Source organism: Neopsephotus bourkii, unplaced genomic scaffold (genome assembly GCF_033783945.1).
Source record: "Neopsephotus bourkii isolate Nb327-2 ecotype Australia unplaced genomic scaffold, CSIRO-AGI_Nbou_v1 NB_718, whole genome shotgun sequence".
In the NCBI taxonomy this organism is placed as follows: domain Eukaryota; kingdom Metazoa; phylum Chordata; class Aves; order Psittaciformes; family Psittacidae; genus Neopsephotus; species Neopsephotus bourkii.
This window is the reverse complement of record NW_026901217.1, coordinates 1,969,860-1,983,888: the sequence shown is the minus strand read 5'-3', so window position 1 is coordinate 1,983,888 and position 14,029 is coordinate 1,969,860. Positions and strand designations below refer to the sequence as shown.

At 38.7% G+C, this 14,029-nt stretch overlaps 1 protein-coding gene across 12 annotated transcripts in view; it reads left to right on the top strand.

Annotated features, from left to right (window-relative positions):
* The window catches only part of SLC10A7 (solute carrier family 10 member 7), a 142,098-nt gene that overhangs the window by 80,302 nt on the left and 47,767 nt on the right, over positions 1-14,029 (top strand). Inside the window, exon 5 of one of the 12 annotated variants that reach the window (XM_061354181.1) lies at positions 10,316-11,624. The exons of the other annotated variants lie outside the window; for them this stretch is intronic. The gene's annotated coding sequence lies outside the window, so the exon portion shown is untranslated. Of the gene's footprint in view, positions 1-10,315; positions 11,625-14,029 lie in introns of those variants that run through there. 12 annotated transcript variants of the gene reach the window in all.

Here is a 14,029-nt window from a genome sequence, read left to right as displayed (position 1 = left end):
TGAGAGTTGCTCTGTGATTAGTGGAAAGGCTAATTACCTGGAGTATGCAGGAACACTGTAGGTGCCATGCATACCTGATTAGAGTTCTGACAGCAGGGCAGAAGAAAGAAGACCTTGAGAATGTGCCAAAAATATCTCTTTATGTAAGCAGATACTATTACCCTTGGAAGAGAAGTCACTTATTCAGAATTGTTATTGCTGCTGGAAGTATTCTATGGATGGGCCATCAGCTTCTGAGAAATGTACATGTATGGTATTTAGTACAGCAATTACTTGTCAAATCTGGAAACGTTCATCTTGATGGTATGTGCTGGCTGGATAAATGACCAAATCAGATTTATTTGCCAACTGTCACTGCAGTTCAGGGTCTGAGCCAAGTAAGCAGTAGTTGTGAGGGACTGGACAGGCTAATGTTTGGGGTTGTTTTAATGTTGATACCAGCATTGAAATTAGAAGGTGTTTTTTGGTCTCATCAAGTAAGAGTTCTTCCAAAAACATATCTGTGACAAAAAAATGCAGAGAGCCTCAGTGTCCTGGTGGGTGTAGGCTTAAATATTAAGTACACTTGTAAGTCAGCTCCTTAGAGGATTATGCTTTTAATCTTTTTGGAGAAGATTTTGAGGAAGGGGAAAAAAAGAAAAAAAGAGATGAACAGAAAAGAAAGAGCCTTGAAAAGACTGGGGAAGAGAAAAGCCAGTCATATTGAAAGAAGAATATAAAGCTTTTCAACAGCATAAAATTTAGCTGTGTAACTGCCTAGATATCATTAGAGTGAAGAAGGAAAGAGAAACTATCTTTGGCTCTGATACCACCTCTCTTTTGAAATGCACCTTTCTGCAAGGTGCACAAGGCCTTCTGTTTCTGGGAGTAGCTGTCAATGCTCAATGCCTTCAGGCTTGGGTCCATAATGTGCAGCAATGTAAATTTACCACAAAGTGTCTGGTGAGTAGAATGACAGTGCATTTTCTGGTACCAAGGTGAATCATGATAATTGTGAGCGTGACTTGATAAATATGTTTTGATTTGCTGGCAAGTATACTGCAGTGATACCTACTAACATTGCAAAGGCTGTTCTTCTTCCCCCTCCCAACAGAGCCCCCTGCTCCTAGACCCACTCTACAGGTAGCTTGCAACTTAAGCAGCTGTGTTCACTTTTGATACTGTCAGGCGCTTGGGGACAGTTTTCTTTCTTCTCTTTCTGGCTCCCTAGGCTCTATCAAAAGTGTGAATCTGAAACCAAACAACATAAAGCTTCAGTCCACATCTTTGCTCAGCCTTTACATGTACATTTTCCTGTTTTGAGTTCTTTTAAACTGCAGCTATCAGAAAGAATAAAATAGTGCATCACCTAGTAGAGTACTGAAGTGATCATCCAAGCAATTTTCTTCTCCCTGAAGCCAGACAGCCAAAGCTTTTTATTACTGACTGACTGAACTTCCTGTGTCTGTCTGTCTAGGTTGCTAGGCCAGCTTGTTGTCATGATTTGTGATGTCAGAGGCTTTTGATTGTAGTCCAACCAGGAATGCTAATTTAAAGATAATATTTACATTGAAAAAACCTTTTACCTAAGTAAGCAGTCATGTGGGGTTTGGGTTTTTTTTTTTGTTTGTTTGGTTTTGTTTTTGTTTTGTTTGTTTGTTGTGTGTGTGTAAAGCTGCAGTAAGCATCTGGCAAACTGATCCTGGAGGTCTTTAATTCATCTATCTTCTCAGTAAAACAGTGGTTAAAAAATCCTTTTAAAGTCTTTAGATAGGTTGCAGTACCAGTATTGCAAACCACTATCCCAAGTTATTGTTACTGCTAGCCTACAGGATGGTTATTTCTGCTCTGTGAGCTAGACTGATGCCCTTTGTGTGTGATCCAGAAATAAGAGGGATGATGGCATTTTTGTCTTTCATAATAGGGCCTTGATTTGCCCACTGCAACGTTATGCAAACCTGCATTATGTGTATTTGCATTGACCATAATTGCTTTATAGGTAAGAGTTATGTGTAATTGTAAATAATCAAAGCAGTTGTTTTTTCACTCTATCACCTGTGTGAGAGTATGGAACAAAACTTCAGAGAAAAAAAAAAAGGGTCTTGAGTCTTTTGCACTTGAAAATCACACTTAGAGTAAAACAAGGCTGATAGTAAACCCATGGATAAGGATCCCTTCTCTGATAAAACACACTTTTCATAACTAGGTAGCCAGGAGCTGTTGTATTTCTCATTTGTAAGAATACAGGCAGAACCTGTGTTTAACACCAAGGTGAGGCTATTTAACCCTTTCATGCTATGTGTATTAAAAGTGGCCTGTGATGGATAACAACTATTACTTATTAACAGCTAATACTGGGATGGATGATGGGTTGGTGTTCTGGGTTCAAAATCCTTACATCTGGTAGATTGCAGTGGTGAGTAATGCTAGTTATTATGTTATGTATAATTGATTTCTGTTAGATCAATCAGGCAAACAACACATTTGAGAACTACTTCGAAAATCAGGTCAGTTAATCTCAGGGTGGGTTAAATCTTGCTGCTTTCTCTGCAATTCCCATGTTCAGGGTGGAGATAGCAGATGACTTATTCTACAACTTCTGTGGAAAAGTCCTGTCTGCCATCCACCAGGTGAAACAGTGCGTGACTAGTGTTAGATATACAAAATAGACACAAGCAAATCCGTTGTTGGTTAGAAAATCTTAGAAATTCTCAGTCAAAACTAAGGGCCTTAGGGGTATGTTTTGGTCCTTCAGCTAACAAGTTTCTGTGAATGTGTGTGGTGTGTCATTTAACTGACCAATTACACTTTTAAAAGGCATTTATTTTACTTGTAGAATGAGATTTATTCTGGACACAGAGGACTGGGGCCTTTGGACATTTAAGTACACAATGGTCTAATCCCATATTGTGAACTTCCAGCCTTGTAGTGGTTCTTTGGGAAGATCTGCGAAAAAGCCTTAGGAGGTCTTAGAAAGGAGGCACCTAGGCAGCCTGAGGACAGAGTAGACTGAAGGCTCTTGCCCTGAAAAGGGGAGGGTAGAAGTCTTAGGTAACATCTTTTAGTTGTTCCCCTATTTTACCTCCTGTAAAATAGGAAACACCTTCCAAGTTAATACTGTCTTGCCATTTGAGCTCTTGGAGCTCAGATAAAAAAAAGCGTTTCTTGTGGGGACTGTGAAGGAATTACTTTCTCTCATTTAGTTCCAGTCTCCCATGCCAGCTCCCTTCCCTGCCTAGGTAGTTTCTGCTAGACTAGGACTGTTTTGTTTTCAGAAACAATTTTCCCCCTCTGGAAATATTCTGTTGTGTTACTGAATCAAAGATCCACATTTCAGGGCAGATGATTTAAATGCAAAACCAGTATTCACACCAGACAGGGGAAAAGCAGGCTTCTTCTGACAGCAAGCTGAAGCAGCATAACCCATGCAGGAAATTGAAGTACAAAGCCAAATTTTGTTTGCTGCCCCCTCCTTACATTTCTTTTCCTATTTATTTATTTATTTGTTTGTATGAAAGTACTTAGTTCTTTAGGTTGTCTCTGCCTGGCTTTTTACCTTTTTACAACTTACCTGCTCTGGTGCTCCCAGAGAATGCCAGCATTACCATTCCCAGGTAAACCGTGATGTACCATCTTTGTCAGAGGACACTCCTCAAAAAGCTCACTGCAACAGACATGGGGTTCAGTGCTTGTTGCCATGAGCAACCTCATAGCAATACCCTGCCTCTTATTGTGTTTGGGTGATGTGGGCAATGCTGGTCAGCCTGAGAACGTTCCTAGGTGGCACTCCTGTCTCCTGGCAAGGTTAGGTGTGAGCCAGGCAGTGTGGCCTTATGGAGGTGAGTTTCAGGGAGATAAATTTTCCTTGGACCTGCCAGCTCAAAATCAGTGCAGACAGAGTGCTTTTGATGTGACAGCACTGTAGATTCAACCAGTTTCCTGCATGCTTCAAAGCGGATGTCAGCTGCTTCAGCAGGTGGAATGGGCGATTTAGGATGCTGTGCTGAGGGATAGGCTGCTATAAGCAATACCTTTGCCCAGTAGGTCATCTGTGACTTGAGCGACAGCATGCAGTTTAACAAATGTACCATTCTTTTGTCTTGAATATAAGATCTGCATCTAGTGAATGTATCTAGTGAATAACATATAAAAAATGAATGTCTTTGAAGTGGGTGGTTTAAAAAAAAAACCACAAAAACAAACCCCAAAATATTCCATGACTCATATGGCATTGATAACAAGGGCAGGGGGTTTGGCCCGTTCTACTGCATATAAACAAACCCCTGTTGCAGGTGTGCATATTGAGCACATAAAAATGTGCGTCTAATCTATGGGGGATATACCAAACAAAACAGAAGTTTCATGCTGTCAACCCTGTGTTTAGACAGAGGCTGGGAGATGGGTGGCTGAGCACTTGCAAAACCACAAAAGCATGTCAGTAGGAGAAAAGAAGCAGTTTTTACTGATTGTATAAAATGAATAATAATCAGTCTAGTCATGCTGAAGTACCTGTGGGGTTAGAATTGAGAAACAACTTTTCTGCTGTAAAACAATTTGGTAAGTCTTTAAACAGAATAAAGTTTATTTTGTAAGTAACTTATCTTTGTTTAACCAGTTAATTTAAATCACATGTCTGTGGTTTTTGGTTTGGGGTGTTTTTTTTTTTGTTTGTTTGTTTTTTTAACCTTAGTGTGCTATAGTGTGTACTTGTAATTTTTGAGGCAGTTATTTTATTATCTGCCACAGAAAGGTGGTTTATGGTCTTTTTTCCTTATTCACAGTCATTAATAACATATTCAACCCATGAATGATCAGTGATTTCTGCACAGTTCAGTTCAGCTGAATACTATAGTAATCCATTCTAATAATTAAAAACAGTTATCACAAGATAACATTAGGTCAGAGTACAAAGTAGGCTGTTTAAGTCGTGTTATTGATTGCTGCTTTGTGAAGATTTTCCTCAGTTATGTTTAAACTATGCTCTTTTATTTGCTACTGACTTCTAGAAAAGATGGCCTGGCAACATGTTTTCAATCGAGATGTCTTGGTTTTGATGCCCAGTTCAAAGTAGGTGCTTAGAGAGTTTCATTTTGTTTACAAATTATCTGGTTCCAGGCTTTTTGAAGGCAAGGCTGTCTCTTCAGTTCTGTCTTCCAAAGTGGGGAATATTTACTTATTTACTACAGAAGTTAATGCTTTCATTAATTAATTTTACAACTGTAATACTTACTCTGGAATTTATACAGGGGTAGGAAGCAAGAAAGGTTCGAGTTTACAACTGGCTTTTCAATCAGTTTAGTTTGTGTGTGTCCTGTAGACATTTTGTAGTCTGCCACCCACTCTCCCTGGGGGGGTGGATTGGTGGTATACCAGCTGGTGTGTTCTGTTTGTAAAATGTGTGATAATCACTCCTGTAAGACTACCGTCCTAATGTCTGTAGAAATGTATTCAGGAACACTGAGAAGAAAGAATGGATACAAGAACCATCTCTTTTTATTAAACATTGTCTAACTCATTCATTAGGATCTGCATATTTTTTAATAATGCCATTACATTCATTGACTCTGTGTGTATGTATTTGCATTCATTAAGTTTCTTCTTCAGGAACAATTTTGAGACTGAACTTACTGGATTCCTGGGGAAAAAAAACAAACCAAACAACAAAACAAAACAATTTTTTTCTTCCCTCTATTTAAACCATGGTATTTGACTCCTCTTGAGTATGTATCCATTATCTTAAAATAGAAACAACCTCCTCTCCCTGTGCTCAGAATCAACATTATTGTTGAATTCCCAGGCCTAGGAGAATACTGGTTGCATTACAAGCAAATAATTTTCCGGTCTGTATGGTGGAAGAAACTGTCAATTAGTATGAAAAGGGTTAATTGTTACCACTTTTTAAATACCCCTTTGTTTTGTCTATGCTGTGTTTGCAAAAGAGGACACAATCAAATGGCAAACCTGTGTTTTTGTTCCTTTTCAAAAATCCCTGACAAGCCCATGACACAGGCTACTGCTGTAGCTGTACATTTCTATTCATTATTGATGACTTGGGGCCAGGCAGGCAGCACAGAACACAGGCAATACAGATTACCATATTGGGGGCTGGGTTTTGGGGGGTTTGTGTATACACGTGTGCACACACACACATGTATGTGTGCATTTTGGCTGGGTTTGGCTTTGAATTCCTCTCAGTTCTGAGAGGAAATCATATCTGGGAATAATAGTGGAAACAGATTGAATGAAATTTCTGGTACGTTTTAGTAGAACAATTCAGGGCACTAAGACTAAAGGAAAAAATGAATGTATGAGTGAGCTCACTCTCGAACTAGTTATTGATAGCTTAACTTTCCAGCAGACTTGGAAACGATCCTGAAGGGTCCTGATCATCTTTTACTCTGGGGGATTTGGAGGGCATGCCTTACTATACAGAGTGTAGTTAGCAGCTTGGCTGATGAGACGTTTTCCTGACACCACCGTTGTAAGCTGTCTAATTTATATGTAACAATAGTTATAGAATAAGCATGCAGTTGATTTGTTGGAGGGTGCGGGGCAGCGGGAGAAGGGGGTTGTGTGGTATCTCGTTTCATGGACACCACAGACCAAACCAACAGTTTGGGTGAGTGTGAGAATTATGCCAGCACTTTAGTGGTACGTTTCAAGTGGTATGTCTGAACAGCGGGTCACCAAGAGATATGATGCTACGAAAGTGTTTTACTCCTACTGATTCATAATTAATTCGTATAGGTTTTTATTGCCACAACACTCCTCCCCATTATATAAGTGGTTTTTTTTTATTCCATATGTCAAGGAAGGGTTATACAGTGTTTTGTACTTGCACTGTTTGAGGTTCTTGGCTTGAAGAAAAAGGAGGAAGATAGTGGTGGCTTATTCAAACATAGTGTTTACATTAAAAAAATGAAATATGCTTTGGTTCATATATTGATTTTTTTTTAATACAGAAACTGTTACACTTAAATAGTTTCAAGTTACAATGAAAGCCATAGAAAGACATGAGTAGAATCTGTGGTATTTTTCTGTAGTATTTGTCCTAGCTTTGATATCAGATTTCTGTAATTTTTCAAATAAGTTTCCATTTTCTTCCATGCAACATATTATCATGGCAGGAAAAGTTAATTCACAGTTTAGTTAATTCAAAGCTTATTGTGTTAAAATATATGTTTTTTTAAAACCTTACAACGGAATAAAATACTGACTGCTCGAGGGTGATTGGGTCTAGTTTACAAGGAAGCACAGAGGAGGTTTTAGGGATGTTTTGTCCTCGGACATCACTGTTTCAATTCTGTTTTACATACAGAACCCTTTAAAGTAAGACTGGTGTCTCTTGTTTTGGGAAGGAGAGGTGAGAAGCTGTTCCAGCGGAAGAGGGGTGCTTAGCTATTCCAAAAAGCAGTGTCAGTTGAAGCAGAATGTTTGCTTAGTGTATTCCTTCCATTCCTGTGGTTCTGGTTTCTCTTGCTGTGACTCAGTACTCTTAAATGTGTTTGAAAATACGGGAACAACTATGTGGCTAATTTATTTAACAGTAGAGCTTATATTTTAGTTGCCTTTTTCCCCTGGAAGGTCCCACAGCACCATCTAGTGTGCCATCCTTTTGTACAGCCAGATGGTTTTATGACAGCAGAGGTGCTGAGGCTGGCACGATTTACTAGTAAAGTCTTCTTAGTAATTAAAATTAGCATTTTCTGGTTACTCGACATAGATCCAAATGCAGGAGAAATTTAAATCCTTTTTAACTTTCTTCTGCAAGAAAAGAGACTTAAAAATTAGGTGGGAAAACAATTTCTAAAATATGTATGTTACTGTATTTCTGGCTTTTACACATAAAACAAAGGAGGAATTGTGGTGCATCCTTTACACTGCATTAACGTACCTTGCACTAAACATATACCCCAAAGCTGCAAGTTTATTATCTCCTTATTAAACATTAAATGCTTTATTGAGAAAGGGCCATCCTTACACCTACAGACGCCCTAATCCTACAGGTTGTGTCTTTCCTCCTCAGTCCCACTGAGGTCATGGTATATGGTGTGGGAACCTGCCTGCATTGTAGAAATGGCAGGGTTGTGTCAAAGTGATTTTTTGCAAAGACACGGGGATTGCTCTGAAAAACGAAAGGGTGTGAATGATTGAGAAGTTCCTTTCCCCCTTTTATGCTGCCTCTAGGGAGGGCCCACTTAATAGCATAAATTTATAAATTCAGTTCTTATGCTGACATACAGAATAATAGAGATCTTGTTCTCTGCTGACAGCACATAAGAAATAAATTTGAATAGGAAGAGACAATGGTTTAATGAGCTGGGATTAGGAAAAGTATTGTGCACATTAGGAAGTTTTTACAGATTCTCATTGAGTGTTAAGGGAGAGGAAGGATGTTTTGAAGCAGGAATTATGGTCAGCAAAAGCAGCTAAAGAGGAAATTGGAAACAGTTGGAGCTACAGGCTTGTCAGTATCATTGAATGCACTGAAGTTGTTAACAAGACAGCTGACTTGAATGTGTTGCACAAGAGAGAGGCAACAAAAAGTTGCAGGAAGGTTTTACAAGTTTTCATGAGGAATACAGTTTGATCCCATTCCAGATACATGGGCGAAGGCCCACGAAAATTTCCCTCAGTCACACACAGTGCTGCAGAGCTGCTGCAGTAGCAGGTGCTTGTAGCACTTCAGAAGTGCAGCCAGAAGCGGTTTCCCCAGCAGCAGCCCCCCATCTATTGCAAGAGCTATTCCACACTCTGCCAGATAGTTCTTACGCTCCCATCTAACTGAATTTCATTTAGATGTTCTTAAAATATTGCTAATACAGGCTATGAGGTTTCAGGATATTTGACGAAAGCACTTATTTTTAACTGTGATTTAGACTTTTGCTGTATTTTGTACATCATCCCAGATATTATTTCAGTATCACCTGCAAAGTCCCAAGAAGTTTTTATAGTTGCTTTAAAACTCCAGGTGCTTCACTGCTGTGTTCTAAAACACGCTGTTGCTGCATAAGAACGTTTGTAATGTGTTGAAGATGCCCTCTGCTGGGAAGCCAGGCAAACTAGGCTTGTATGGAGTTTTACCTTGCTGAAATATTCTTTTCATACTTTTGGCTTAACTCTCAATATGATACTGGAACCAGCCTTTGGCTGGTTATCCAAGTATGTGAAAACCCTATTTCAGCAGTAGGAGTCATTCTTTATATGATGTCTAAAATTAAAGTTACTGCATAGTAGTTGGGCATGGGCCTATAAATCAAGTATATATATGTGTGTGTATATATATATATATATATGCTTTTATTCAAGAGGATGCATAATGTAGTATTACAGTAATAATCAACATATTACACGGGGGTTGTGATCTGGCATTGTGGATCTGTGACCAGTCTGAGGAGTGAGGGTAGGGCGAAGTCTTGTTACTCCTTCATTTGAATAGACTTGGGAGTTGGCTTTGAGTGCTGTTATGGTCTTCACAATCTCAATTGTGTTCTTGAAAGCACTGAACAATAAACTCTTTGACCTTTAGAAGAGCCCACTTTTTTTTCTTTTGTGATGGTACAAGATCTTCTGAGAACATGTCTTTATCTGTATTCCTGTCAAAGCTGTCTCTCGCTCACAAGCATACCGAATTCAGACCTAGAAGTACTTTTCTAGGGGCAGGGTTCTCATTTTGTAATGTAAATCATTATAAAGTTGTCTGCAAATTTGTCAAAATAAAGATTAATTTTTTTTTTAGAAGAAACCCCACTATTCCAAGCTCAAAAGTAAGGAAACAAAAGACAAGAAGAAATAGAAATAATAAATGCTTCAAGATAAAGTCTCTCTCTCCCCCTCTCTCGTTGTAATCAGAAAAACTGCAAGGATTTGTGTGTTTGTTTAGGGGGTGGGGACAGGCTGAGTTTCTTTGTTGTTCTTTCTTTACCAAAAAGTGCCAGCGATGCTTGAAATAACCGATGTGAGAAATGGTGCTGTACACAGATGAAGATTTAATCTCAGTTCTCATTCGTGCTTGTTTTATGATGAAATTATCCGCAGTCCGTAGCCGTTTTCCTCGCACATTGCTCCATCAGTAGTAGTGGAAATGTTGCCCAGTTAACTTTTCACTGTTCAGTTTATTACACAAAAATGTTTACACTGGTGCTCCTTTTTGTCCTGCTCTGTGGGAGTGTTCAAGAACATCTGTAGCTTTAAACACAAGTTGATAATTGATTTCAGAAAATACATGTTTGTTCAGGACCTTGATTACAAACCGTTAATTTTCCTTTCTAGCCCTACCTCTTAAGATAAGATGTGGCTTTGGTTAGGGGTTGTTGGGTTTTTTTTCTTCCACTAGTAATTATCACAAGCGTGTCATACTGATGACCTGTAAGAATGAAGAAAAATTGCATGGGAAATTTGTGTGTAAAGGAAAGGAAGGAAAGTTCACATGTATTTCATGCCTCATTACAATAATCCTTACTCATCTTCTACCATGTGTCCTTCTGGATCTGTGCCCACCTTCCTCTTACTATTTGCATAATTTCTTTCTTAATGATTTGCCATCATAATTTCACATCCATTATGTTACTTCCTTTTGCTGTCAGACTTGGCAATCAATTAAGTGTATTGATTCTACATAGTCTTTTGGAAAATAGATGCCTTTTAATATCTGCTGTACAGCAATGCTATACGGGTGAAAACTATAGAAAATCTCTTAACATCTTTATCTATACAAGACAAATAACAATTAAACGGATTTCCTGGTACATCCCTGCTGTTAAAGTATACATTTATGCACATGCTCACACTCACAAACCTGTATTTCAGCTCCCTTAATTAAGACATGTTTCATGATCTTTACCGTAAAAAGAAATGTGTTTACAGAGATCTGATTATTCAGATTCCTATGTCGTATCAGTATCTCAGGTCAGGCTGAGATTTCTTTTCTTCCGCTTCCGCTAAAATCTTTGGAATGTATTCAGTCAATCTTTCACATCAGAGGTGTAAATGGATTTCTTGAAAGTTTTTCTGCTGCTAGCAAACGACAGTCACTTTACAACTCTGCCTCCATTGTGGGCAGCAGTTGGAAAGCTTAACACTCCACCCGAACTTTGAAGATGCTAAAACTGTGTAATGCCCTTGCATTCTCAAGGGCAGATGCTCAGCTTCTGCTGGAAGTGCTAACCTACAATCTGTTTATCTCCATACACTCTGTATTTGACAGTACTTGCCTGGAAAGCAAGGCAGGGAAACATGTAGTCAAATTTAGTTACTCCATCTTCTCTGATGGTGTTAGTGTCCAGTGGACTTAGAAATTTTAGCCTTTATTTTAATTTTTAGCTTCTTTTATCCTTCCTTTTCAGCTTGTCAATCTTAGAAAGCAACCACACTGCCAGTGTCAGAATATGCCTAATCTTTTTGAAGCCTCTGCTAGTGCCTGAGCTGGACCATGCAGAATAACTTTTTTCCATCTTTTCTTTATTCTGAGTGAATCAGATTATGGTTTTACCTTCAAAACATAAACAGTTGTTTGTCTTTTATATCAGTAGGTTTTAGACTCAGTGTGCTCTCTTTATTATTCTTTAGTGGGTATGAACTGAGATGCATCGCATAATTCTTACGAGCTTATTGAGGAGCATGTTTCAAATGAAGACACGTGTTGAAGCCAGGTGGTATGTGCGGAGAAAGGCAGTATCTGTTAGATAGACTAGTCATGTAAACCCTTCTTCAGATCTGGAACAGAAACCTGAATAGAAGGAGTTTGCACATACAAGCATGTCAGTGTTTGCAGGTAACATAAAAATGAGCTTTACGTGCCCAAAGTTTGTTCTTTACTAATTCTGTTTGTCCGTCTGGTAAGAGATGTTCCCTCCCCTAGCAAATCTTGCCTTGCTTGCACCTGTAAACCATCACAGTCACCAAAGCACTAATGACTGCTTTAATGTAATCTCAGTGTTTTTTCAAACTGGTGTTCCTTATCAAAATAAAACATTAACATCAAATTAAGCTGATTTGGCAACAGCATCTATTTTTTAATATGAACTTGTCTGTTCTGTCGGGCATTTGTTTAGCTTCCCAGAGGATTGTGTATGTGTTGCAAATGTCAGAATTCAACCTTGTAAATCCTTTCTGTGGTGAAGCAACGGGAAGCTTGCTTCTGATTATTAAGATCACTGGGTTTAACAGTAAAATTTAAAAAGAATTGCTGGAATTGACCTTTTGAGTGCTAGGTTTTCAAGAAGCTTAGCTAAGAATCTATTTAGGATGTATACCATGATTTTCTTCCCCTCTGCTTACAGAATTAGGAAGAAGTGTTATTGTCAAAGTGGTAATGTTTCCTTTTGTGATGTGTGCTTTGATTTAGCAGTGGCAGTTGCCCATTGCGTTAGTATCACCATGCTTCTAAAGCAAATTTACACCAAGTCACAGGCCCCATGCCAAAGAGGAAGAACACCATCTTTATTTATCATCAAAAGAAAGGGGAAGGTTGTTTTGTTTTTATCTTAGCAATTTTTTGTAACGTATAAAAGTGCTGTAAAATGTACTGAGGCGTGAAGCGTGTAGAAATGACTAATGGTGCTGAATCAATGAGTTCCTTCAGATTTAGAGAAGAGCTGGCTAAACTCACCAGCTGTCAGTGTGTCCTCTTCTTCCTACACTCAATGCTCATTTGGAGTACAGGATGTTTTGGCATATCACCTTCCCCTCCATCCATGCTTCTCTTTGCTCACTGTGAAGATCTGAAGGTGGGGCCCTGCTGCAGTGGTGTTCTGCCATCCCAAAATTACAAGACGCTTAGGGAATACTCAGGCACTTGTGAAGTGTAGTTGCCAGTGGGGAAAGGGGGAGAAGGGGAAAGTCCGGCTCATGTATTCTTAGTAGCAGTTCATACAGGTTGGAGTTGGGTTCTGATGAAGTGACTGTGTTGCATCTGCATTAGAAAGGTACTACTATCAGTTCTTCGTTCTAAGCATCATAGATGCTACTGTACGTAAGTATCAGATCAGCTCTTGGTGCCTCCTCCCTTCTTCAGCTTCTGTTCTTCTACAGCTGGTATACTTAAACATTTACATTTCTTCATAACTGTTACCTACATTTTGGTCTAGGCCTCCCTGTAAACTGTGAGTGACTCCCTGAAGCAATTCTTATTGCTTCTACTTCTTGTCTTTCTAGTCTTTTATGATCTGTCTCAGCTGTGACATTTGCAAAAAGATAAATGATTATGGATAGCTAGGCTGTGGGGCAGTCAGATATGGCATATATTATTTATTTCAAAATATGTTTTTAAATCCTGCAGAGCCTTCAAGTTGCACAGCTTAACTGTTTCCTCCTCAGTTCTTCTTGTCTGCTACCAATTTTGGCATTTACTTGTTACATTTTGTTTTAAGAACACAATACAAAATTTCTGTGCCTAATGGGCTGTCTGGGTCCATGATTTTTTATGGACCCAGAAAGCAAATGCAAAACTAGTCATGTAAAGTTTTTCTGTATATTAGCTTCCAAAAGGTTGAAGTAAGGTTGTGTTGCTCAAGGTTAAATGAAAAGCAGAGACAACTGCTTTTTTTTTTGTTTGTTTGATTTTTTCATTTTTTTTTTTTAGCTTGCAACAAAAAAAAAAGAAACAGAAAATAAGCATCCTTATAGATGAATGTGAGCAAGTTTTGGACTTCTGTCCATTAAACAATAAAGTTTGTGAATAGCTGAAAGACTAGTTTTTCTTGAGACATATCTGGATGAAGGAATAGTCTTGGGTCAGAGAAGTTCTGAGCAAGCTTTGTGAACTGGCATGCATTAAATGATAGAATCATTTTATTGAGCAATAATAAAATATTGAAGTCAGATGGAAGGATGGTGGGGAATTGCTGTTTGCAGCTCTGAAACTGATGCATGTCATGTTAACTCCCAACCCAAACAACTCATTTTAAGACTTGCTCTCATGAAAGTTAAAATCCTCTGTTTTGTCCAATCATCAGCTTGAAACCTGTTCCTTGTCAGTAAAGACAACAAATCTTTTTGCTTGCGTCTGCCTGGGGGATGTGAAAAGCTGAGGTGGTCCTGTGTGATTAAA